We start from the raw sequence: 25101 nt of genomic DNA on the forward strand, positions 1-25101 counted from the left end.
CCATTCTGTAGGTTGCCTTTTCACTCTGATGATAGTTTCTTTTGATGTGCAGAAGCTCCTTAATTTAATTGGATCCCCTTTGTCAATTTTGGCTTTTGTTGCAATTGCTTTTGGTGTTTTAGTCATGAAGTCTGCCCATGCTTATGTCCTGAATGGTATTGCCTAGGTTTTTTTCCAGGGTTTTCATGGTTTTAGGGCTTCGCTTTTAAGTTTTTAATCCATCTTAGGTTAATTTTTGTATAAGGTGCAAGGAAGGGGTCAAGTTTCAGTTTTCTGCATATGGCTAGCCAGTTTTCCCAAGACCGTTTATTAAATAGGGAATCCTTTTCCCATTGCTTATTATTGTCATGTGTGTCAAAGATAAGATGCTTGTAGATGTGTGGCATTGTTTCTGAGGCCTCTTTTCTGTTCCATTGGTCTATATATCTGTTTTGGAAGCCTTGTATCCCAAAACCATGCTGCTTTGGTTATTGTAGCCTTGTAGTATAGTTTGAAGTCAGGTAACATGATGCATCCAGCTTTTATCTTTTTGCTTAGGATTGTCTTGGCTATACGGGCTCTTTTTTGGTTCCATATGAAATTTAAAGCAGTCTTTTCTAATTCTCTGAAGAAAGTCAATGGTAGCTCAATGGGGATAGCATTGAATCTATAAAATACTTTGGACAGTATGGCCATTTTCACACTATTAATTCTCCCCATCCATAAGCATGGAATGTTTTACCATTTATTTGTTTCTTCTATTATTTCTTTAAACAGTGCTTTGTAGTTCTCTTTTAAGAGGTCCTTCACATCCCTTGTAAGTTAGATTCCTAGGTATTTTATTCTCTTTGTAGCAATTGTGAATGGGGGTTCACTCATGATTTGCTTCTCTGTCTATTATCAGTGTATGGGAATGCTTCTGATTTTTGCAAATTGATTTTTTATCTGAGACTTGCTGAAGTTGCTTATCAGCTTAAGGAATGTCTGGCCTGTGATGATGGGGTTTTCTGAATATACAATCATGTCATCTGCAAACAGAGACAATTTGACTTCCCTTCTTCATATTTGAATATGCTTTATTTCTTTCTCTTTCCTGATTGCCCTAGCCAGAACTACCAATACTTTGTTGAATAATAGTGGTGAGAGAGGGCATCCTTGTCTTGTGCCGGTTTTCCAAAGGAATGCTTCCAGCTTTTGCCCATTCAGTATGATATTGGCTGTGGGTTTGTCATAAATAGCTCTTATTATTTTGAGATATGTTCCATCAATACCTAGTTTATTGAGAGTTTTTAGCATGAAGGGTGTTCAATTTTATCAAAGACCTTTTCTGCATCTATTGAGATAATCATGTGGTTTTTGTCATTGGTTCTGTTTATGTGATGGATTACGTTTATTGATTTGTGTATGTTGAACCAGCCTTGCATCCCAAGGATGAAGCTGACTTGATTGTGGTGGATAAGCTTTTTGATGTATTGCTAGATTCGGTTTGCTAGTATTTTACTGAGGATTTTGCATCGATGTTCGTCAGGGACATTGCCCTGAAATTTTCTTTGTTGTTGTGTCTCTGCCAGGTTTTAGTATCAGGATGATGCTGGCTTCATAAAATGAGTTAGGGAGGAGTCCCTCTTCTTCTATTGTTTGGAAGAGTTTCAGAAGGAATGGTATCAGCTCCTCTTTGTACTCATAAGCGGGAGTTGAACAATGAGAACACATGGACACAGGGAGGGGAACATCACACACAAGTACTTGTTGGGGGTGGGGGAGCTAGGGGAGGGATAACATTAAGAGAAATACCTAATGTAGATGACGGGTTGATGGGTGCAGCGAACCACCATGGCATATGTATACCTATGTAACAAACTTGCACGTTCTGCACATGTATCCCAGAATTTAAAGTATAATATAAAATAAAATAAAATAAAATAAGAAAACTGAAAAGAATGTAACTATTAGAATTAAAAATAATTTAACAAGATTACTAGATTTTAAAAAATCAACATATAAAATTCAATTTTTAAAATCATTGAACTACAAACTTATTTGTGCTCTCTTACGTATGAGTGTTATAGGTCAATAAAAAGTTTAATTTTTAAAGAAGTGTATTTCTAAATACCAGGAACAAATAAGTTTTAAAGATTTAAGCTAGTTTAGTAGCATTGAAAATATAAAATATCTAGGAATAAATCTAACAAATAATATCCAAGACTTTTTAAAAATATTATAAAACTTTATAGAATTACATTCAAGAAGACTCAAATGAAGAACACCTAAATTAATAAACTATGCTCATTGATTTTAAAACTAAATATTTGAATAAACCATTTTTGACTTATTCAGTATAGATTCAAATGCAATTTGAAAACAACAGTATTTTTGTAGCAATGTAGAAACTGAATCTGTAAATGCACATAGAAAAAATGAACTGAGAATAACAGACACTCATGAAGAAAAGGAACAACATAAATGACTTCACCTTACCATATACTGGATATCATTATAAAACTAAAAATTAAATTGTAGTATTGCCAAAGGCAAGACAGAGAGATTCATGGACACAGAATAAAGATCAGTAATAGATATTTGTAAATATACACTTGAGAACTTGATTAAAACAGAGCTGATTTTGCAGACTATTGTGTAATGGATAGAATCTTTAATAACTCTTGCTAGAACAATTAGTTGTCCATATAGAAAAAAAATAAAACCAGACTAATACCTCATATCAGAGACAAAAGTAAACATTATCTTAACTACAAAATTACATGTGAACAACTAAATTATAAAGCTTTGAGAAGACAATAGAGGAATATGTACTTATTTCTTCAGGACTAAGAAGAATTTCTTTAAAAATATATTAAACCAAAAACCATATAGGTCATTGTTTGGGAATTAAGGACTTCTGCTCATACCAACACAGCAAAACAAACCAAAAAACAAGCAACAAATGAGAAAAACATATTTTCAGTTAGTTATATAAGGGATATAAATGTTTGTGTGCATGTATCATAATATATATATTATAAATAAATAATGACTGTAACTCAACAAGGAAAAGATAAGTGATCCAATTAAAAAATAGGCAAAAATATTGTGGAGACACTACATAGGAAGAAACAACTAGTAACTATTAGGTTGGTGCATTAAAGGTCATGACAAAAACCGCAATTACTTTTGCACCAACATAATTTTTAAAGATATATTTTAATCAAATTGAAAATTAGAAGAATCAAAAATAAAACCACAATAAGATGTCATTTCACACATATAGTAGATAGGCAAGAATATTAAAATCTGAAAATGTCAATTATTAGAAAAGATGTGGAACATTCAGAAGAACAAATAGCTTATGATAATGTAATATAGAACAACAAGCCTGGAATGACATTATATAATAAATTTGAAGATATGCAAAACACTTAGAAATTCCATTCCTGAAAATACACCCTAGAGGAATTCTTGCTATTTATATGCTCCAAGAGTCCTGCTCAAGAATATCAATGGCCATACATTAGAGACACCTGGGAAGAACATTATTGAGCACTGAAAGAAGAATGACCTCAAGGTTTCACCTGTATTTATGGGCTAGAATGTGATACAACACTGAAAATGAATGCATTACAGCTACGCACACTAACAAAAACATGTTTAAAATCTTAGCTATGACCGAGAAACACAAGTTATAGGAGAATACAGGAAGCCTAATTCCTTCATATACATATAAAATTGAACTATGTAAAGTATAGGAAAAGAGCACATAGAATTATGATGAAAGGCAAGGGAATCTTAAACACAACATTCAGAACAGTGGTGTGGCTTTTCACCTGACTGAGAAAAGAAAGGAATGGACGAGGCAAGGAAGAGAGGAAGTTTCAAAAACAAGTAATACTATGTTTCTAAACCTGGGTTATATTAATTGAATCACTATGATTTATACTACTTACATTTTAGAGTCTTTGGTGCCTACAGATAATTTAAGCAAAATAAAAGATTTTTTATTTTACGCTCATCTCACATCTCAAAGCACTGTCTGGTGCTCCCACTTGGAGGATGCCTACAACAGAATAAATAAGGAAGATGCTTACCCATCTTCACCGGAATTCCTGTTAGTTCCCTGAAGGCATATGTTTAAACAGATTGTGGAGTCTTATCACACTATATTCTTTCTTTCTCTACTTTCTTGTAAATTAATTAATGCTGATTAGTCCCCCTTCAAAGGTATTTCTTTCTTTCCCTCCTCTTTAGAGCTCATAAAGGACACAAACTGACATGAGACACACAAATGTACTCAGCCCTAATCCATTTCCTTTTATCCTTCCCTAATAACTTCCTAAAATTTTATTTGTTCAATTTCATATATTCTCCTTATTACCACCCGCTTTAACGGTTGTTTATAAAAACATACATGCTCAAAACCAATTCATTAGGGGTTAGCCTTTCCACACATGGTGCTGGAGTAACTTACATCTATTGGCAAAAAAAAAAAAAACTTTGACATAAATCTCATGTCTTATACAAAAATTAATTCAAAATGCATAATACATGTGAATAATAAAAGAAAAAAAATTATTTCAACGTGGGGGAAACAAACAAACAAACAAAAAACAAACAAACAAACAAAAAAACTAAATGCATAATAGACTTAAACATAAAACTATGAAACCTTCCATAGAGGATCTTCAAGATCTGGGGCCAGACAAAGTGTTCTTATACTTTACAGCAAAGGCACAATTCATTAAAAGAAAAATTGCTAAGTTAAGCATCATCAAAATTAAAAACTGTTGACTTGGATAAGACCCTGTTAATAGAATAAAAAAATAAATTACAGAGTGGAAGAAAATATTTACATACTAGGTATTATACAGAGGACTATTATGTAGAATATATATACAATTTTTTAAACCAACAATAAAAAAGTAAACAATCCACTGAGAACACTGGAAGGACAGGAAGGAAGTGGGTATAGCTATCTTTACTATATCAATGTCAATATCCTAGCTGTGATATTTTACTGTACTTTTGTGAGATACTACCCTTGGGGGAACTGGGATAAAAGGTACACAGAATCTCTGTTTTCTTTCTTACAACCGCATGTGAATCTACAATAATCTAAAAAATAACAAATTTTAAGCTTGGTGCACTTGGTGCATGACCATAGTCCCAGCTACTCAGGAGGCTGAGGTGAAAATTTGAGGCTTATACCCGGGAATTTGAGACCAGTCTGGGCAATATAGGAAGAATTTGTCTCTCAAAAAAAAGAAAAATTTAATTAAGGAAGAAGAGCATGTGCTTTCAGAAGGTAATCGAATTAGTCCTAACAATTAAAATATATACATTCTGATATTAGAACACCTTCTTGTTGAAAGAATAATTTTATCTTTTTGTGCCTCTGACATATTAAAATGTAACTCAATCGGGAAGATGATAAAATCACATTAATTTTATTACAGTTATTCATCATCATTCATCGTCATTATTCCCTTCCTTATTCACTTATAATTAATAAGCCATTTAACTTAACTGTTGGAAGTGACTTCAGTCAGAAATATAGTCTAATCCCTCATTTCAAATGGAGTATCTAAAGCAAAGCTTCTCAAACTTTAGTGGCATGAGAATCATCTGGAGAGTGTGTTAACTTACAGGTTGCTAGGTCTCACCCACAGAATATATAGAGTTCAGCAGTTCCGGGCATCCCTTGAGAATCTGCACTTCTATTAAGTTTCCAGGTGTTCATGGTGCTGCTGATGCAGGTGATGAAGGCATTGGTCCACAGACCTCATTTTGAGTGGTACTCTTTCTGAGGCCAGAGGAATTAAGTATTTGTCTAAAGGCCACACAATTCACAATAGCCAAGCACTAGTACATTCTTTACCACTACCTTATTTTGAAATTTTGCTTATTTTATTATTTTAAAAAAATTATAAGGAAAAGCCTTTTTTATCTCCACTGATTGGAATAATAGGTCATAAACTAGAATTCCCACTTTTACAGCACATGTATATCTCACTATGTGTTGGCCAAATTTTATAAAAAATCACCAAGGTTGAAGTGACCATTTGAACTGTAGTTTAAAAAGATAGAAGTACTTGAGGTTTTGTGTAAGATGTATAAACTTGTCATAAAATGGCTTTCAAGCACAGCATGTTTAGCCCCACACAGCAACATTGTCTTGCACACAGTCATCCTTAAACTATAAGGTAGCATCCATCATAAACCTTATTTTAGAACTATGAAAATTAAAAAGCAGCACTATTTCTCTCAGTATTGCATAGAAGTAGATTCAAAATTTCAAATATATATGATAATATTGCCATCTAATGGATAATCCACAAAGAAAATATAAAGTTCATAATTAAATGTGCTGCTGCTGTTGAAATTCTGCTATAATCCAGCATAAAACCTTAGATTACCAGATCAGAGAATTGCTAAAAAAAAAAAAAAAGCATACTCATTTTTCTCTGATATGGAAAATAGTGACATAAGTCATGAACTAATGCATGTGACAAAACATTTTCTTCTTTTTTCAATAAACATAGTATTTCCTATTTTCCAGGAAACAGGGATAAAATTTTCATTTTTTATTATTTCTAAAACTAAAAGATCATTCTCCGTCAAAATATTTAATCACTAATTGTATTTTTTAATAAGATAGTTTGTAGAATTTTTTAATAAATTAGAGAAAACATCATAAATAAGGGAAGGGAATTTACAGTGACTGCCTCGGTCTTTGTAAAATAAGCAAGGAGTGGAGATCACAGTCAAGAGCACAGAATCAGCCGATAGTTATCATCTGACTTAAGCAAATAGGCTACTGTTTTATCACTCACAAAATAAAAATTTGAGATCAAATAATCTTTAAGAACCTTCCTGATTTAACGTTCATGGTAAAATACTTTTATTTGAGTTTCAGTTCCCTTTCTTATGGAAGGTAAAAGTTGATTGCAATTGAAAAATTACTTTCAAGCAAAGTTGAAGCCACAATCACATTTGCTTTCTCAGGGATTTCCTAACTGCTTTTCAAGGCTCTGGGGTTAAATATACATATATTGTTTTCATTTTTCACACACCAGAGTTACATGTAATGTGAAAATGTATTTTCCCACCCAGAGTCACCAAGGCCTTAAGAAGTAAAGCCTTCCAAGTATGATTTCCTCTTAGTATAAATTTTCAGCAGCATATACCAAAGATAAAATCAGTGTCTAAAATTCTATTGTGTGTAAGCTTTCCAGGTTTACTTACCAACCCTCATATGTTTTAAAAGTTTTTGTTTTTTCTTTATCAAAAAACAAATGCAGAACAAGAGAAGTAAGTTAGAAGGAGAGGAAAAAAGGGGAAAGGGAGAAAGACATCTTACAAAACCAAACTGCAAATGTAATGGAAATACTTTGGGACAATATTATTTGTGTGTGCTATATGTCAAATCATAAATGTTACAAAATTTGTGCCTAAATACATAAATATTTTCATAGTATATGTTCTTAGAAGTGAAATTAGTAATTTAGAGAATAGGCAATATTTACATTTCGACTGATACTGCCAAAATAATCTAGCTACAAAAAATAATAATGCAGTTTTTGTTTTCTTTCTTTTTGTTTTTGAGACAGAGTCTCATTCTATTGCCAAGGCTAGAGCACAATGTCACAGTCTTGGCTCACTGCAATTTCCACCTCCCAGGTTCAAGGGATTCTCATGCCTCAGCCTCCTGAGTAGCTAGTGTGTGCCACCACACCTGGCTAATTTTTGTATTTTTAGTAGAGACAGGGTTTCACCATGTTTGCCAGGCTAGTCTTGAACTCCTGACCTCAAGTGATCCACCCACAACCTCCCAAAGTGCTGGGATTACAGGCATGAGCCACCACACCTGGCCAATACTGCAGTTTTGATTGCTGTTGCTGAAAATGGAAAATACAGAGGCCACAGAGGCTAGATTGCCTTTATTAAGAAAAAGTTCATACTTTTGGACCTAGATGTAGCCCCCATCTCTACTACCATGATCATTACATACCTCTGCCCATTATAACAGATTGGCATGGCCAATGATGAAGCCTGGCTAACTTTATCTGGCTGAATAATTTTGTCTACTTGGTTGTTTAGTGATTCTTCCATTCTAGATACTTTCTGAGAAGTAATACAAAATCTTCAAAATTCACATATACTATCATGTGTTCATAGACATGCTTCTACTTTAGATCTCTATCTCATATCTACTAATCCTTTTGCTGTCATGTCTCTGAGAAATTGACCAGGCCACTGGCCACTGCTCAGGTATTTGTATACATTCTTGATTCAGGGCCCCACGTCTCCTCTGTCCTAATTGCCTGACCAGGTCACCACTCACATCTCCACTCATCTGTTATTGGTTTTCATCCACATAGTAGCTGAGACATCCTCCCAAGAGGAAAACTTGGGCCTTCCTCTCTCAGTTGGTGATACATGACCCTCATATGACCATGGTTGCAAGCTGAGGAAAGTGTGCCTATACACATGTAGAGTAATACACGGATTTCATTTACCTGATCACGCAGCTTACTTGTGCTATCAAGTCCTGTCTAGATTCAATCTTAGATGTTCCATTTAAAATGCGCAAGTATGTGTAAATTTATGACTTGGTAGGGCTGACAGAACCCAGCTCATTACTATCAGTTTAGATGCATAGTTACTTGGTTCTGTTATCAAGAGTTTAGTCTCTACCAATAACATGCCAAGACAGATTTCTGCAAGTCCCTACAGTTCTCTGTTGAGGTTGACCTAGCTTTTCTGTAGAATCCCAAATTTCTGCATTTTCACTATAGCACTGGGCTTCGTCATAAGTTCCATGTAGCGTCTTTTTCTATCACCACCATTTCTAATACCATAGACTCTTTTGGAATGTATGACTTTATTGGCATTGCTTCTTGCACTGTGACCTGGATCTGCTACAAAACACTTTCTTGCTTCAGGTTCAACTCTAAACTTGCAGCTTATTTCTTCCAGGTGTGAGATGAATTACCACCAGGACCCAAAGAGGCTCACCTGGTTCAGTGGTTTTTCATTGTGGTAATGGATGCAAAATGCAACTATTTGTTTCTGACTTTGGAGAAGTTAAACTAGATCATTCTTGATCACAAGATCTCCAAATTCTACCAATGTGGCAAGTGCTTGTATCTTCATAGTGATTATCTTTCAGCCTGTAAAATACATGTGTTTTCCTAAGGCCCCTCCAGTGAACTAGCCACCTATTTATCATCCTGTCTAATCAGCATAATGTCACCAATGTAATTGATCTATGAAATGGCAAGGTGTGCCAGATAGCCTTGTATAATATTAGTACATGCTGGTTGCAGTAGTTCACTCCTGTTATCCCAGCACTTTGGGAGGCTGAGGTGAAAGAATCACTTGAGGAAAGAAGTTCAAAATCAGCTTGGGCAACATAGTGAGACCTGGTCACTACAATTTTTTTAAATTAGTGGGTCACTGTGGTGTGCACCTGCAGTCCCAGATACTCCAGCTACTTAGGATGCTGAGGCCAGATAATTGTTTAAGCCCAGGAGTTTTGAGGTTATAGTGAACTATGATAGTACCAATGCACTCCAGCCTGGGCAACAGAGTGAGAACTTGTCTCTAAAAGATAGATGAATAAATAGAAAGATAGATAGATAGGTAGGTAGGTAGATAGATAGATACATACATACATACATACATACATACATACATACATACATATATATATAATTACAGTGGGAAGGAAAGTTAACATAACTCTGAGGAAAACCTGAATAATTGTGTCTATCCCATGTAAATGTGAAAAATTTCTGATCCCTTTTTAAACTTGAAATAAGAAGGAAGTGATTCACCAAATCAGTGGCCACATATCATGTAGGTGAGGCCTTATTTTTCTTCTCTAGCAGTGATGCCACATTTGCGTCAGTGACGCCACATTTGCGTCAGTGACTGGGATTGGGTTTACTACTTGGTTAAGCCTGCAATAGGCTACAATAATTATCCAAGAGTTACTTACCATATTTTTTCAGGGGCCAGACTAGAGAATTAATCAGATAATGACAGTGACCACCATTCCTTTATCCTATAAGTCTACAATAATCTCACTAAACTTGACCACCCCATCCCCCACCACCATCCTCCAGGATATGATACTGTTTTTTGTTTTTACCTTGGCAGGCAGAGGGAAGTTTGAGAGGTTACACTTAGCCTTACTCATCATGTATCATAACTTATTCCACAGGCCAGGAAACCTGAAAATCTCTGTAGGCTTACTGACATTATCTAACACTCCATGGATCTCTGAACCATTGAATACAAGACTTTTCTCACTCTCCATGGTGCTTATAAAAGATAACATGGGCAGGGTGTGGTGGCTCATGCCTGTAATCCCAGCACTTTGGGAGGCCAAGGTGGGCAAATCGCCTGAGGTCGGGAGTTCGAGACCAGCCTGACCCACATGGAGAAACCCCGTCTCTACTAAAAATAAAAAATTAACTGGGTGTGGTGGTGCATGCCTGTAATCCCAGCTACTTGGGAGGCTGAGGTAGGAGAATTGCTTGAACCTGAGAGGCAGAGGTTGCAGTGACCTGAGATCACACCATTGCACTCCAGCTTGGGCAACAAAAGTGAAACTCAGTCTCTAATAGTAATAATAATAATAATATGAAGAGGACTGAGGATAGAAAAAGCTATTCCAGAAATCCCCCTTGAGTAGTTAAGCTTTCAGATATCATAATGAGGCTCACTTTTTCTTCTGTTTTTAATCAAGTTATCTCGGGGGAAAATAGGAACCCAAAATCGTAGTAGCTAATAGGTGTTTGTTTTGATTTGTTTTGTTTTGTTTTGAGCCATAAATATAATACTAGTCATGGAGTCTACCCAGTGATCTGTTCTTGGTCATGTCATCCTGGTCCGCACTACAACATATTAACCAGGTCCTGAATATCTTTTGGTAAATATTCCATTTTTTTAATATCAAGAACACTCTGAGACCTTCCTAGGTCATGCTGAGATCTGAACCCAGTTATTTAAGAAGTTGGAGGATTACATTTTGAAGCATCTGCCCAAAGCAAGGTCTTTGCTGAGTCTCCAAGAAATAGGAGGCCTTATCTCTAACTAGGGAATCTGCTAGCTTGTTAGATACCAGAGGGAAAAGGCAATCTACAAATTCAAAAATTTTATATGTATCTCCCCAAACGTCCTCGGCACAGGTCTCAGAGTTGCTCTTCTTTTCTACTAGGGTCGTGATTAAAGTCAGGCCTACATTAAATTATAGGATGGGAATCATTAAATATTTTTTGGAAAGGGCTAGATAATTAATATTTTTAGCTTTGCAGGCCATATGGTGTCTGTTGTAACTATTCAATTCTGTAGAGTGTTGAGTGAAAGCAGTCATAAAAAACAGGCTAATGAATGGTAATGGTTGTACTCCCATAAAATTTTATTAAAAAAAAAAAAAAAAAAAAAACAAGTGGTAGGCTGGATTTGACCTAAGGGCCGTAATTGTCTGACCCCTACATTGGATCCTTGCCAGGACTATGAATATAAATTCCTTTGTTACTATGACACTTTATGATTAAATCTTCATTTTTGTTACCAATACAAATCTGCCTTCTAGCTACAGAAAATGAGAGTTCCTTTATATACTGCCATAAAGGCTTTCTGTCTTTTCCAGCATGCCCTGAGTTGGTAGTTGACTAATCAATTCCTCTTTTTTTTTTCTTCAAGGTCTGTTTGGTGGATAACAAAAGTCAATCCAGTCCCTAATTGTATAACTAGTTGTCATAATTATTAAGGTCCTTTTATCTTTCAAGTTTTAGAGATATTTCTTAAGGTATATATTACATTCCAATATGCTCCAAATGATGAAAGTTTTAGTAATTATACCAAGCTAGAGATCTCAACAGCAACTGATTCCTTGTTGCTGTTTTGTTTGTTTTTAATTTTTTTTAGTGAAAATAATTTCATTCAGGAAAAGATGAAAAGTAACAGTTTTAAGATTTTTTAAAGAGGTGCGTGAAAAATTATGCTTATCCATTCTTTGAACTTTGTTTTGATTTTACACTAATGGTCTAAAACATCAAAATAAGCCTTAGTTGAGTTTAACTGAGTGGAATAAGACAATTAGATTCTTTACATAAATCACAACATAATCAATGAGTCTCTATTTGACTAAACCATGTAAATATAATTTCAAGACTTAGCTTCTCTATATTCCATGAAATCATGGATAAGAACTTGTCAAGCTAATTCTGAGTTCCCCAAACACAGACTTTATATTTTACTATAAAAACAACTTCAGTAATCATACAAAAACAAAGCTCACATTGTTACAATAATCAACAAGGAACCAATTTCTTTTTACTATCCAAACAACTAATTATTTAGCCTTTAAGATTTTTTTCTGTATTATCTCATTACAGTAAAAATGCATTTGGTTCAGAAATTATAAAAACAAGACCTTATCTTTCTTAAGTATACATATCTACTGGATTTCTTGTTGCCATATGAACAGTGACCAAATTAGAGGTTTTCAACTGTTATGTCTGCTCACTGAGTTCTTTCCAAAGCATTTAGGTGAATGTAATTTAATCAGTGAGTGATCATAGAGGGCATATGAGGTGAGGAAGTGAGGAAGTAAGACAAAAAAAGATAAGAAGCTCAATAAAGGAAGCATTGACGATGAGCAGGTAGGAACTGCAGCTAAATTCTGGTAAGAGTCCTCTGAATGACTAAAGAGAACACATTTCAGAATTGTCTCAATGAAGGAGAAAACATTGTGGTCGCCTACCAGCTCCCATCCCTCATTTGTGGGAGGTTGCATCTTTGCATTAATAGCCCCACCTCTACCCAGCCCCTCCAGACAGCTCTGGGACTCCCTGGGCATTATCTAGTGGAAGAAGAACACCCTCAGGCAGGAAGACGCAGGAAGCTATTGGTGTGTGTAGGAACTGTCTACTGAAAACCTCCAGGTGAACTGGGCTAAGGTGTTCAGAGACCAACAAGATCTCTTACAAACGTATTTCAATGGATTTATTTGGAGAAACCACAATGAGGAGGTTAACATCTGAGTAGTGACTGATCCACAGAAACACACTGTAAGAACAATAAAATAATTTCGAAAAGTTATTGTCACTTATTTTTTTAGTTAACAAAAATACATAGTGAATAAATTAAAATGGGATTTGGGGTAGGTGGCTATACTATCATTTGCGTGTATTCAGGTATCTCGGTGATCTAGTCAGGGTGTCAATGCCCTCTATCCGAAGACCACTAGGAACACACTTGTATTTGAACAAGTTGTGATTATTGCTCCTTGAAGCAAAGGAGAAGACACACCATGAAAAACCATGGGCCATCAAAGCAACAGGGTGTCAGAAAGGACTGGTTATAAAATTTGGGTATGTTAGGTAATTTTGGGAAATATTTCAAGAAGCATACTTTGCTCTGGACAAAATGCTATCAGGAAGCAGGAGTAATATTATGACTGCATATTTGAATAAATCTTAGCTAGGAGGGTGGTAGACTAGAACAATTTTTTTTTTTTTTTAGACGGAATCTCACTCTGTCGCCCAGGCTGGAGTGCAGTGGCACAATCTCAGCTCACTGCAACCTCCACTTCTCAGGTTCAAGTGATTCTCCTGCCTCAGCACCCCGAGTAGCTGGGACTATAGGCACATGCCACCACGCCCAGCTAATTTTTTTTGTATTTTTAGTAGAGACAGGGTTTCATTGTGTTAGCCAGGATGGTCTCGATCTCCTGACCTTGTGATCTGCCCGCCTGAGCCTCCCAAAGTGCTGGGATTACAGGTGTGAGCCACCACGCCCAGCCCAGAACAATTTTAAAACTGTAGTTAGTAAAGCAACAGTCACTCACATTAGTTATGAGTGGGGGAATAGTTGGTCCTTTGTGGCAGAGGCAATGGCCATGCGTTGTCCGTGTTCAGATATGATTATGGAATGTTTTTGTCTTGACCTATCAGATCATAGAATGGCCTTATCTGATGTTGATATTTTGTGAAATTGTTTATGTTTAACAGAACACCAAGGCACATCTCTGAATAGAAGGCCAGCTCATATCAGCAACAAGGCCAAGCTGATAGAAAAAGGCCAGATCCTGGATATCAGGGCATGCTTTCTTTCTCAAAGGCACAAACATAATGGTACAGATTGAAAAACAGCTCATTCAAATTCATTTCATTTTATGAAACCACATGTGTTTTTGAAACAAAAGTCATTAACTGATACGGTTTTGCTGTGTCTCCACCCAAATCTTACGTTGAATTGTAGGTCACATAATGCCCATGTGTTGTGGGAGGGACCCAGTGGGAGGTAATTGAATTATAGGGGATGTTACCCTCATGCTGCAGTTCTTGTGATGGTGAGTGAGTTCTCACAACAGCTGATGGTTTTATAAGTGACTTTTCCCCCTTTTGCTTGGCACTTCTCCTTCCTGTTGCTATGAGAAGGACGTGTTTGCTTCCCTTCCTTTTCCTCAGAAAAGGTAACTTTTCTGAGGTCTCCCCAACCATGCTGAACTGTGAGCCAATTAAACCTCTTTCCTTTATAAATTGCCTGGTCTGAGATATGTCTGTATTAGCATCATGAGAATGGATTAATATATTTACAAATGAGTGTGGATGATAAATTTAAATTATTTGGTTGAGAATTGATAAGCAAGAATTGTTGTTTGTGTTTACATTTCTAAATCTTTTCAGTTTATGATATGATTATTTTTCATATTTAGAAACATTCACACATTTAAAATTTAAAATTGTTATATTAATTTAATATAGTCTTTAATCATTTAGCATGTTTAAATTAATATAAAAGTTCTCTAAGATAGGTCATTTTTTAAAGTCTTTATTTACTACCCCTTTAGTATCCACTTACTTGTTTATAAAAAATGTTGCTGAGTTTCAGAAAAAAAAATTTATTTAGAATTTTTTACAGTTTGACCATACTGGGCATATTTTTTTCTACTGAAGATGAAAAGAGACTTCTATATGTATTCTGGAAAGCATCTTTACTTTTGTATTCAGTGTTATTGTGAAAATGAAAATACTGCTAAATAAAGATGAGTTTCTCACCATATGAAATACTTATCTTTACTTTCAAAATAATAAAATAGTGTAGGCAAATTCATATTTGACCTTTTCTTATTCTATGCCATCAAAATACAAAGAAAATGATAACATAAAAATTATATAAAAATAAATTATACTGCTCAGAAATTTAGTCTCTTAAAAACATGAAATCATTTTCTTCCCACATTTCAGTGAGATTAGATAACTGACCATATAAGTTAAAATTTTTATTTTCAAAAGTTTAAATTACTAAATGTGGAGTTGATCAGAAACACAACAAATTATAATTACTGAATCAAATAAGATCAGTTAATTTCTCTATTTTGTTTACAAACTGTATAAAATAATACATTCTGAAACATTTTAATTTGAAATATGTTAAGAATACAAATTCTGGAAAATATGATGCTTGAAATGTATTTTAAACTAATCAGATTAAACTATTCCCCAATTATTCCAGTTACATGAGATTTGGCTCTAGCATGGAGGAACCAAATAAGAGGTACAGGTTAATAATATAGAAAGGTAAGCAGAAATCATTTGTCAGTTTTCTATGACATGTCATCCTGGAGTGCCACTCAGAAGGGAAATACTGATATTTGTTATAGCTCTGTTATACCCTTGTTTTATATAAACACATTTTGTTACCTCTATTAATATTCCTGACAGAAGAGTAAAGTGTACAGCTGTCTGTTTCTTATGGCTCTGGCTGCTGCACCTGGACAGCCTTTGTAATTAGCTAGGGAATGCCTCTTTTCCATCTGTCACTGCCATGATAACCAAATTTAGTGCTCAGTAGAAATTTGTTGTAAAAAAGAAATAATGATAAACAACTAATAGAAAATGTGCATTATATAAAAGTATATTTTACTCTTCCACTTAAAAATAATCATTATACGAACACACTGTTAAAAATAATTCTGCAAATCACATATTTAAGTAACCAAATAAAATCTTGGTGTACATATACACACACTATCTATATATTATAGAAAAAGTTAAAGGCCTTTGTTTTACATGAAGACCTGAGATTAGCATATCCTTAAAATTATTTCTAGGTCTACTATTCCATAATTCTAATATAGAATATTCTAACAAGGATAATGTCTAGTGGAGTCATATAGACAAAGAGGGACTCATGTCTCAGAAACACTGCCTCTTATTTGTATACACAAACCATAGCCTACCTCACGATGGGAAACCCTGGGATAGTAGAAAAAATACAAGAGTACAAGCTTATTCCCAAATATTCTAGGAAGCAGTTAGCAGTAAGCTCCCCTCTTTATGCCCCTGAAAAATGGAGAACACATGTGTCACAACATTTAAGAACTTCACAGCAAAGAGAAAATATTTTAGCAATTTTTATTCTGGAAGTTGCAGTAAGACTGAAATTGAGACTGGAAGTCTTTTTGCTGTGTTTTATGTCTAGATCAGAATTACATCATCATCACCTTTAATAGTGATTAGCAAAATTACTTATAATGAAATTTTATTTCTTAGAATCCTACTACCTAACTTGAGTCATTTCTCTTATTTGAATTTCATTCCATGGTTCATGTGATTTTTTTTTGTTGTTTTGAGCATTTTTCTATAATTCCAAAGCTAAGAAGCTTATTAAATGGGGCCAAATATTCCCTGACACCAATAATATTAATTCCAAAATTCACTTTATTTCAAGTTTTTTTTTTTTCTGATTTAAACATTCCCAAATAAATGTTCATATTGGCAGAAATTAAGGGCAGAATAGCTCTCTCAGGAGATCCTTGTCTACTGCTGAGAAAATAGTTTTCTTTAAGTCAATACAAGGGATTCATAGTCTTTTTATTTAAAGAAAACTTCTATCCATATAAAAATGTATATTATTATGATACTTTTCCTTAATATTAATTTTACAATGCTTAAAATAAAGTTAGTTAATTATATTATTCACTCATTAATCTTTAGCAAATATCTCTTTTAATTTTTACACATCTTCCCCATTTTCCTTAAATTTTTACATCAGTGAAATATTCTGCAACATGTTTTCATCTATTTGCATACACAAGCATTTTATATATTGTATACATTCTATATAAAACCAATTCTAAATAAAAGTATTTTATATATATTTCTTTTACTAGTACATATTTTCTGAAAGGAAGTATACCATCCGTATCAGTTTTTGCGGTATAAGAAAACCACTTCAAAGTCACATCTAAAGTTGGTTGGGCAGGTTTTACTGTCTTGCCTGGGCTGAAACATGTATCTTTGGTTAAATAGAGCTCTGGTACGGAGTTCTGCTAATATTTGCTCAGCTCTCTAATATGTTTGTGAGTGGGCTGACTAATATCTGCTCTAGTATGGCTTCATCAGAAGGGTTGGGATGACTTGCTGCTTTACCAAATAGTCTCTTATCATGGAGCAGACTATCCTAGGTTTCTCTTCATGGAGGTGCCAGGGTTCTGAGAAAGGGCAGAAGCACACAGGGAATCTTGAGGCCAAAGTCTGAAACCCACATATCACTTTCACTATATCTATTTGCCAAAGCAGTTCACAGGACAGCCAACAGTCAAGAAACGGGAAATAGATTCCACTTCCTTAAAAGAAGAGCTTTAAAGTCACTCTATCTTTGAAGAATTGGGTGAAAGATTAGAGCCATTTTGTAATTAATCTACCCTATTATCTAATATTGTGTGCGATATAATTCAATTTCATTCACCATTGTATGTTTAGCACCTGGAAGACTACCTGGAACATATAAGAAATAAATATTTGTAAGACAAAAGAATGTAAAATCCCACCCCAATTGGAGGACTACTACTTATATGGAAAATAATATTGATTGTCTTGCCCAACATTTATTCCAACAAGTGACCACCATGCTTTTCCAGAATGCCAATGTTTGAAAACTAAACCCTTTATTCCACAAGCAGTTTAGTACTTAGTTTCCTGATGGAGGCTTGGTTTTGCAAAACAAGCATCTCTGAGAGTCAACAGAAGAAAATATTGTGAGGCGGTGCCCACTCTAAGAAATGATTCTTCTTTAAGCAACACTGATGTATACTTTTCACTTCTTCTTCTTCTGAGACATACCTAAAAGTTTCTGGCGTCTTGTTCTTAGGATCATGTTGAAGCAGTAGCAGTTAGGTTTCTACATTTTAATCTCTGATTTTTTTCTACTTTTTTCCCTTTCAAACAAAAATTTTAAAAAAATAAATTATAAATGCCTGTGCAAATAAGTAATTCACTTTTTTCTTTTACATTTTTAAAGCCATTAAAAATACATTTTAGATTTGTTCTGATTATTTGTTCCAAAATGAATCACCAGGAGTAGGTAGCAATTAATGAACACTGAGAGGTTCTACATCACATCTGAAATGCAAGCTTCAGGAAGGCAGAATGTCACCTAATTAGCCATGTTAGCTCTAACTAAGACCTCCTCTCAGCACTTCAAGAGAGACAGACAGTCACCCAACAACCACTATGTATTCACAACTCATGAAAGTACTAACAGCTGTGAAGCCTCTTCAATTTGAATTGCCAGTGAAGAATCTTAATTTTCCACCACAATATGTTGTTCATATGACTACATTAGTTGAGATTCTCCAACTCAAATTCACAAAGTCCTAGAGTCTACACACTAAGGCTCAAGGACATTTATACAGAATTGGATCCATAGAATGTGTTGAGTTATACTTGGTGATTGCATGAGATGATTTTTCAAGGAAGAAGTATCAGTCCTAATCTCGCTGAAAAAAAAAGTAGAATAGATATTTACCTATGAGAATGAAAAGTAAATCACGAGAGGTTTGGTTTCTTAGAAACGTACAGTCTGTGTCTCTTGGAAAACTTGCTTCAAAAGTAAAAGTTTAATTTTCCAAATTACTGTATTGTTCAACTAATATTCCTCCCTGCCAAATTGAGAGAAGTCTATTTGAATTTCCATCATTAGAAATTAATAATAAAACCTGATTTTTTTAATAGGAAAGTTAAAATTTAGCCCTTTTCTCTAACAGCAAATTTTATGACAATAATCAAACTTTATTTTTAATTAATATTATACTTGTTGACATTTTAATAATTTTAAATGACATTTTAAGTCATTCACTTTTATTTTTTACATTTTTAAAGCCATTAAAAATACATTTTAGATTTGTTCTGATTATTTGTTCCAAAAATGAATCACCAAGAGTGGGCAGCAATTAATGAGCATTGAGAGGTTTTACATCACATCTGAAATGCAAGCTTCAGGAACATAGCATGCCAAAATTCCCACTGAGGAGCCAAAAACTTGCTGCAATATTTCTTTATCTATGTTTTCACAGTTTTCATAACCTAACATATATACAAGTATACATTAACATCAATTCATTTCCATTTCAAAATACTCAAAACTACAGAAAATGTATGACAGAGCAAAGTTGAGTATTGCTATAAATTTAAGGAAGACCGTATTCTTCATCCCTCTCATGAGTAAAACTTAAAACTGAAGTTTTTAAACAAATTCTTGTTAACTTTTCCAACCTAAGATGGAACAGAGCTTACGAAATCTATTATCTAGGTTAGAGCTCCTCTCAGTGGCTTTATTTAGAATTTCACATGGCATATACGTAGAATACTCTTAAATTTATGGTCCCACAAAAGTTTACAGAAATAAAGTAGGAAAAAGGCTCACTTCAATACTCTGACAGATATTGAGGGACAACTATTTAGGTTTCTTTTGTTTATCTATAAAATGTTAAAACAAGGCTACTTAGAATAATATAAAGTACTCCAGATTTTTCAGATTACCCAATCATGATCACAGTCTTTTCACATCAGAGATATAAAAACAAATTTCCTTCAAACTCTGCTTCCACTAATAGCCTCTTGATGACTTCTAGCAAATCTCACCAACCTTGACCTACCCCCTACCATTAATCTAATAGGAGAACTCTTTGAAACTATAGTTTCATTCTCCTAATCAAATATCACTATAGTCTTTATAGGACTTTATATACTAATTACAGCCCTTTACGCCCTGCATTTGCTAATCACAACACAACAAGGGACACTTACATATTATTTTAACAGTATGAAACCTTCCTTTACGTGAGAAAATACATTAATATTTATACATTTTGCACCTATCTTCCTATTAACCTTGTACCCTAAAATTATTATGGGATTTTCATGCTGTAGCTATAGTTTAACCAAAACATTATATTGTGAATCTAATAATAGAAGCCTGCAACTTCTTATCTGCAGAGAAAGTATGCAAGAATTGCTAACTCATGCACCAATGCCTAACAACTTGGCTGTCTCAACTTTTAAAGGATTAGAGTCATCCATTGGTCTTAGGAACCAAAAACACTGATGCAACTCCAAATAAAAGTAGCAAACATGTATTTTTCCACTACTGTAATAGCCCTAATTCCCTTAATCTTACTGATTATTACTACCTTAGCCAATCCCTGCAAAAAAAGGTTCACACCCATTTTACGTAAAAATATCTATTGCATGCGCCTTCATCATTAGCCTCATCACTAGAACGTTTATATGTACAGATCAAGAAGTTATTATCTCAAACTGACACTGAATGACAATCCAAACTCTTAAACTTTAACTAAGCTTCAAACTGTACTACTTCTCCACAATATTTATCCCAGTAGCATTATTCGTTACCTGATCTATTGAAGACTTTTCAATATGATATATAAATTCAGATCCTAACATTAATCAGTTTTTCAAATACCTGCTTATCCTCATCACGATATTAATTCTGGTTACTGTCAACAATCTCTTTCAGCTCTTTATCATATGAGAAGGTGTAGGAATTATATCTTTCTTACTAATTAGCTGATGGCACAGCTGAGCAGATGCTAATACAGCAGCCCTTCAAGCAATTCTGTACAACCGCATCGGCGATATTGGCTTTATTTTAGCTATAGCATGATTCCTCTTATTCTCCAACACATGAGACTTTCAGCAAGCATTTATTCTAAATCTTATCCATGACTCCCTTACATTAATTAGCCTACTCTTAGCAGCAGCAGGAAAGTCAGCTCAATTCAGTCTCCATCCCTGACTTCCATCTGCTGTATAAGGCCCAACCCTATCTCAGCTCTACTCCACTCTAGCACTGTAGTTGTAGAAGTTTTCCTGCTCATCCACTTCTACCCTTTAACAGAAAATAACCCATTAATGCAAACCTTTACATTATTCCTAGGAGCTATTACCATCTTATTTACAGTGATTTGCCCTTTAACACAAAATGATATCAAAAAAAAAGGTAGCATTTTCCACCTCAAGCCAGCTGGGCCTTATGATAGTCACAATTGTCATTAATCAGCCACATGTAACATTCCTTCACATCTGCACCCATGCCTTTTTAAAGCTATATTATTTATATATTCAGGGTCCATCATCCATATCTCAATGATGAACAAGACATTCGAAAAATAGGAGGGTTATTCAAGACTTTACCCTTCACTTCCTCCTCCCTTATTATTGGTAGCCTCGCACTTACAGGTGTGTTTTCCTCACAGGCTTTTACTCTAAAGACCTTATTATCGAAGGTCTTTAGAGTAAATATGTCATAGACCAACACCTGAGCCCTTTCTATTACTCTTATCACCACCTCATTGACACCTGTTTATAGTACCCAAATTATTTTCTTCGCTCTGATAGGGCAACCTCGCTTCTCAGCTCTGATTATTATTAATGAAAATAATCCTTTCCTAATTAACTCAATTAAATGCCTAACAATTGGCAATATCTTTGCTGGATTCCTTATGATCAACAGTAATATTCCTACTTCAGCTCCCCCAACAACTATACCACTCCATCTAAAACTCACAGCCCTAGGTGTGACCACCTTAGGGCTCTTATTAACAATGGAGCTTAATCTCATAACTAATAACCTTAAACTAAAGCACACATTACAGATATTCAATTTCTCCAACATACTAGGTTTTTATTCAGCCACAATTCACTGTTCAACCCCCAACTCAAGCCTGTCCACAAGCCAAAATCTGGCTTCACTTCTACTAGACCTAATTAGACTAGAAAAATCTATACCAAAGACCATTTCACAAACCCAAATTTCAGCCTCCATTACCATATCTACTCAGAAAGGCCTAATTAAACTCCATTTTCTCTCTTTTTTTATTCCATCCTTTCTAACCCTACTATTAATTATCTAATCTATCACCCCGAGCAATTTCAATTGCAGTATAAATACTAACAAACAGTGATCAACCAGCAACTACCACTAATCAACACCCATAACTATATAAGGCAGCCACACCCGCAGACTCCTCATGCAACAGCCCTGCCCCCTCACCCTCAAAATTTATTCAACTCCCTATGCTATTAAAATCAATGGTGATCCCTACCCCATCACACTCAACTATTCACCAAACCAACAGCAACTCTATTAATAACCCTAATAATAAAGCTCCTCAAATGTCAATACTTGACCCTCATGTTTCAGGATACTCCTCAATAGCCATTGCCACAGTATAACCAAAAACAACCATCATACCACCCAAATAAATCAAAAAGACTATTAAACGCACAAAAGCTCTACCAAGATTCAACACAATGCCACGATTCACAGCACCATTAACAATTAGCCCCAGGCCTCCATAAACAGGAGAAGGTTTTGAAGAAAAACCTACAAACCCTATAACCAAAAGAATACTCAATAAAAATAAAGTATAAGCCATTATTCCCACATGGATTATAACCATGACTAACAATATGAAAAACCATCGTTGTATTTCAACTATAAAAACACTAATGACAAACACCCGCAAAACACATCCACTAATAAAAAATTATTAACTACTCATTCATTGATCTTCCCACACCATCTAATATTACTACATGATGAAACTATGGCTCACTTCTTGGCACCTGCCTAATTCTCCAGATCATTACAGGATTATTTTTGGCCATACACTACACATCAGACCCCTCAAATGCCTTCTCTTCATTCACCCGTATTAGCTGAGACGTAAATTATAGCTGAATGGTCGGCTATTTTCATGTTAATGGCGCCTCAATATTTTTCATCTGCCTCTTCCTACATGTTGGCTGAGGCTTATACTATGGATCATTTATATTCCTAGAAACCTGAAATATTGATTTTTTATATGCCGAGTTAAGTTTTGTAATTATATTTAATGATACAGTGATAAATAACTGGGTGGTGTTTAGAGTAATATGCTGTCTAATGAAGCAAGGAAACCATCATGATTTAAATTAGATGTACATATAAGGCATAAAGAAATAAGGTAAAAATCAAAAGAATCCACTATGAAAGAAACAATTGTTCTTTCAGGACTTACCACAAAGTAGCATTTTCGATTTCCAAGACTTAAAATACTATATACAATCTAGTGAAGAACAGTCAATTAAAAGACTAAAATTGAAATACTATATACAACTATATATATATAAATACTATATAACATTAATATTATATTATATTAATACTATATAATATTAATATTATATATAAAAACTATATACAGTTAGTGAAGAACAATTAAAAGACTAAAATTGAAGACTAACAGAATCAAGTGTCGATGAAGATGTAGAAAAACTCAGATTTTCATGCACTGTGAATTTGAATGTAAAGTATTGCAACCACTTTATAATATATTTCAGCTATTTCTTAAAGAGTTAAACATATGTCTACCATATAACCAGCTATTTTACTTTTAGGGAAATAAAAGTATATACCCATAAAAAGGTTTGTACATATATGGTTATTTCAGCTTTTTTTATAATAAGAAAAGCTTAACTCAATTGTCCATCATCAGATGAACAAACCTTAAACTATAGCATATTATAAAGTAAAATCCTAATCCTCAATAAAAAGAAATTGACTAATACATATGACAACATGGAAAAATCTCAAAACCAGTATTCTGAGGAAAAAGAAGCTAGACACAATAAATACTGTATGAGTCCACTAAAAAGTCAAACTAAATTGACAATATAAAATTATTAATTTTGATAGCTAGCTAGCTACATAGATAATTTTTAACATCTCTGTCATCTTAGAAAGTCCAGATACAGCCTTTTAATAATAAAAGGCTACCATCTAAAAATATTAAAATACCATTTTTAACTTAAATATATGGAGCTCTTGAAAAAATAGCTAATTAAGGTCTAGGGCAGGAAATGTAAAAGATGGTGCAATAATATTTTGTCATGCCAGATCACGAAGAAGAATCAGCTGTCGAAACTGCCAACCTCATTTGAAATAAAATTACAAGCTAAATTAGACAGACTATCACTGTTAAAAAATTGAATAACTTGAGCTTCAACAATGATAACAATTGCAATGGATTGTTACCCATAAAATTTGCTTAAATCTATGAGCCCATAATATTTTTATGAAAAAACAAAATTATCAATTTTAGAGGATAATAAGAAATTTATCCATCATCTTGAAAGCTGAGGAATAATGGGAAATTACACAGTTTTTAACCTCCCTTTCCTTTATAAATTGTGTTATCACATAATGAAATAAAAGCACATCTTTATGAAAATATTATAATGATTGGAAAAGAAATGGTAGAATTATAATACCACCATTTTATAACCCCTTCCACAATGAATTAGTAAATCTGCACATTAAGCCTCAACATTACAAATGTTGTAATGCTAACGTTATAAATAGAGAGATGGCCAGACTTTTTATGTTTCCTGTAGTCTTGCCCAACACGCCCTTTAGTCTTGACAAAAGGATCTGAGTCTGATTAAACTTCTGGATTCAGTCGCCAACTTTTAGAAAACACAAAAGACAGAGAATCATATTGAATTGCACTGTGACTGTGCAGTCAGCAAAATCCAGATAGTGGAAAACTTTCTAGGTCAAACACCAGGGTCCGTCAAGAGATAAATAGTAAGACAAAGAAAGAGATGATGGATACACTGAATAAGACAAAAAATGTATCAGTTCGTAAAAATTGACATGATTAAGTGATATTGTCTAGCGATGTGCATTTGTGTAATAAACCTTTTTTTAGTAGGAAATTATTGTAACTTAAAAGGATTAAGTTGTTTTGGAAAGAGAATTTAT

At 34.2% G+C, this 25101-nt stretch overlaps 1 pseudogene; it reads left to right on the forward strand.

Annotated features, from left to right (window-relative positions):
• Positions 1-20405: 20405 nt before the first annotated feature.
• On the forward strand, positions 20406-22207 carry LOC112132364 (NADH-ubiquinone oxidoreductase chain 5-like; annotated as a pseudogene).
• Positions 22208-25101: the final 2894 nt, after the last annotated feature.

Source organism: Pongo abelii, chromosome 11 (genome assembly GCF_028885655.2).
Source record: "Pongo abelii isolate AG06213 chromosome 11, NHGRI_mPonAbe1-v2.0_pri, whole genome shotgun sequence".
NCBI lineage: Eukaryota > Metazoa > Chordata > Mammalia > Primates > Hominidae > Pongo > Pongo abelii.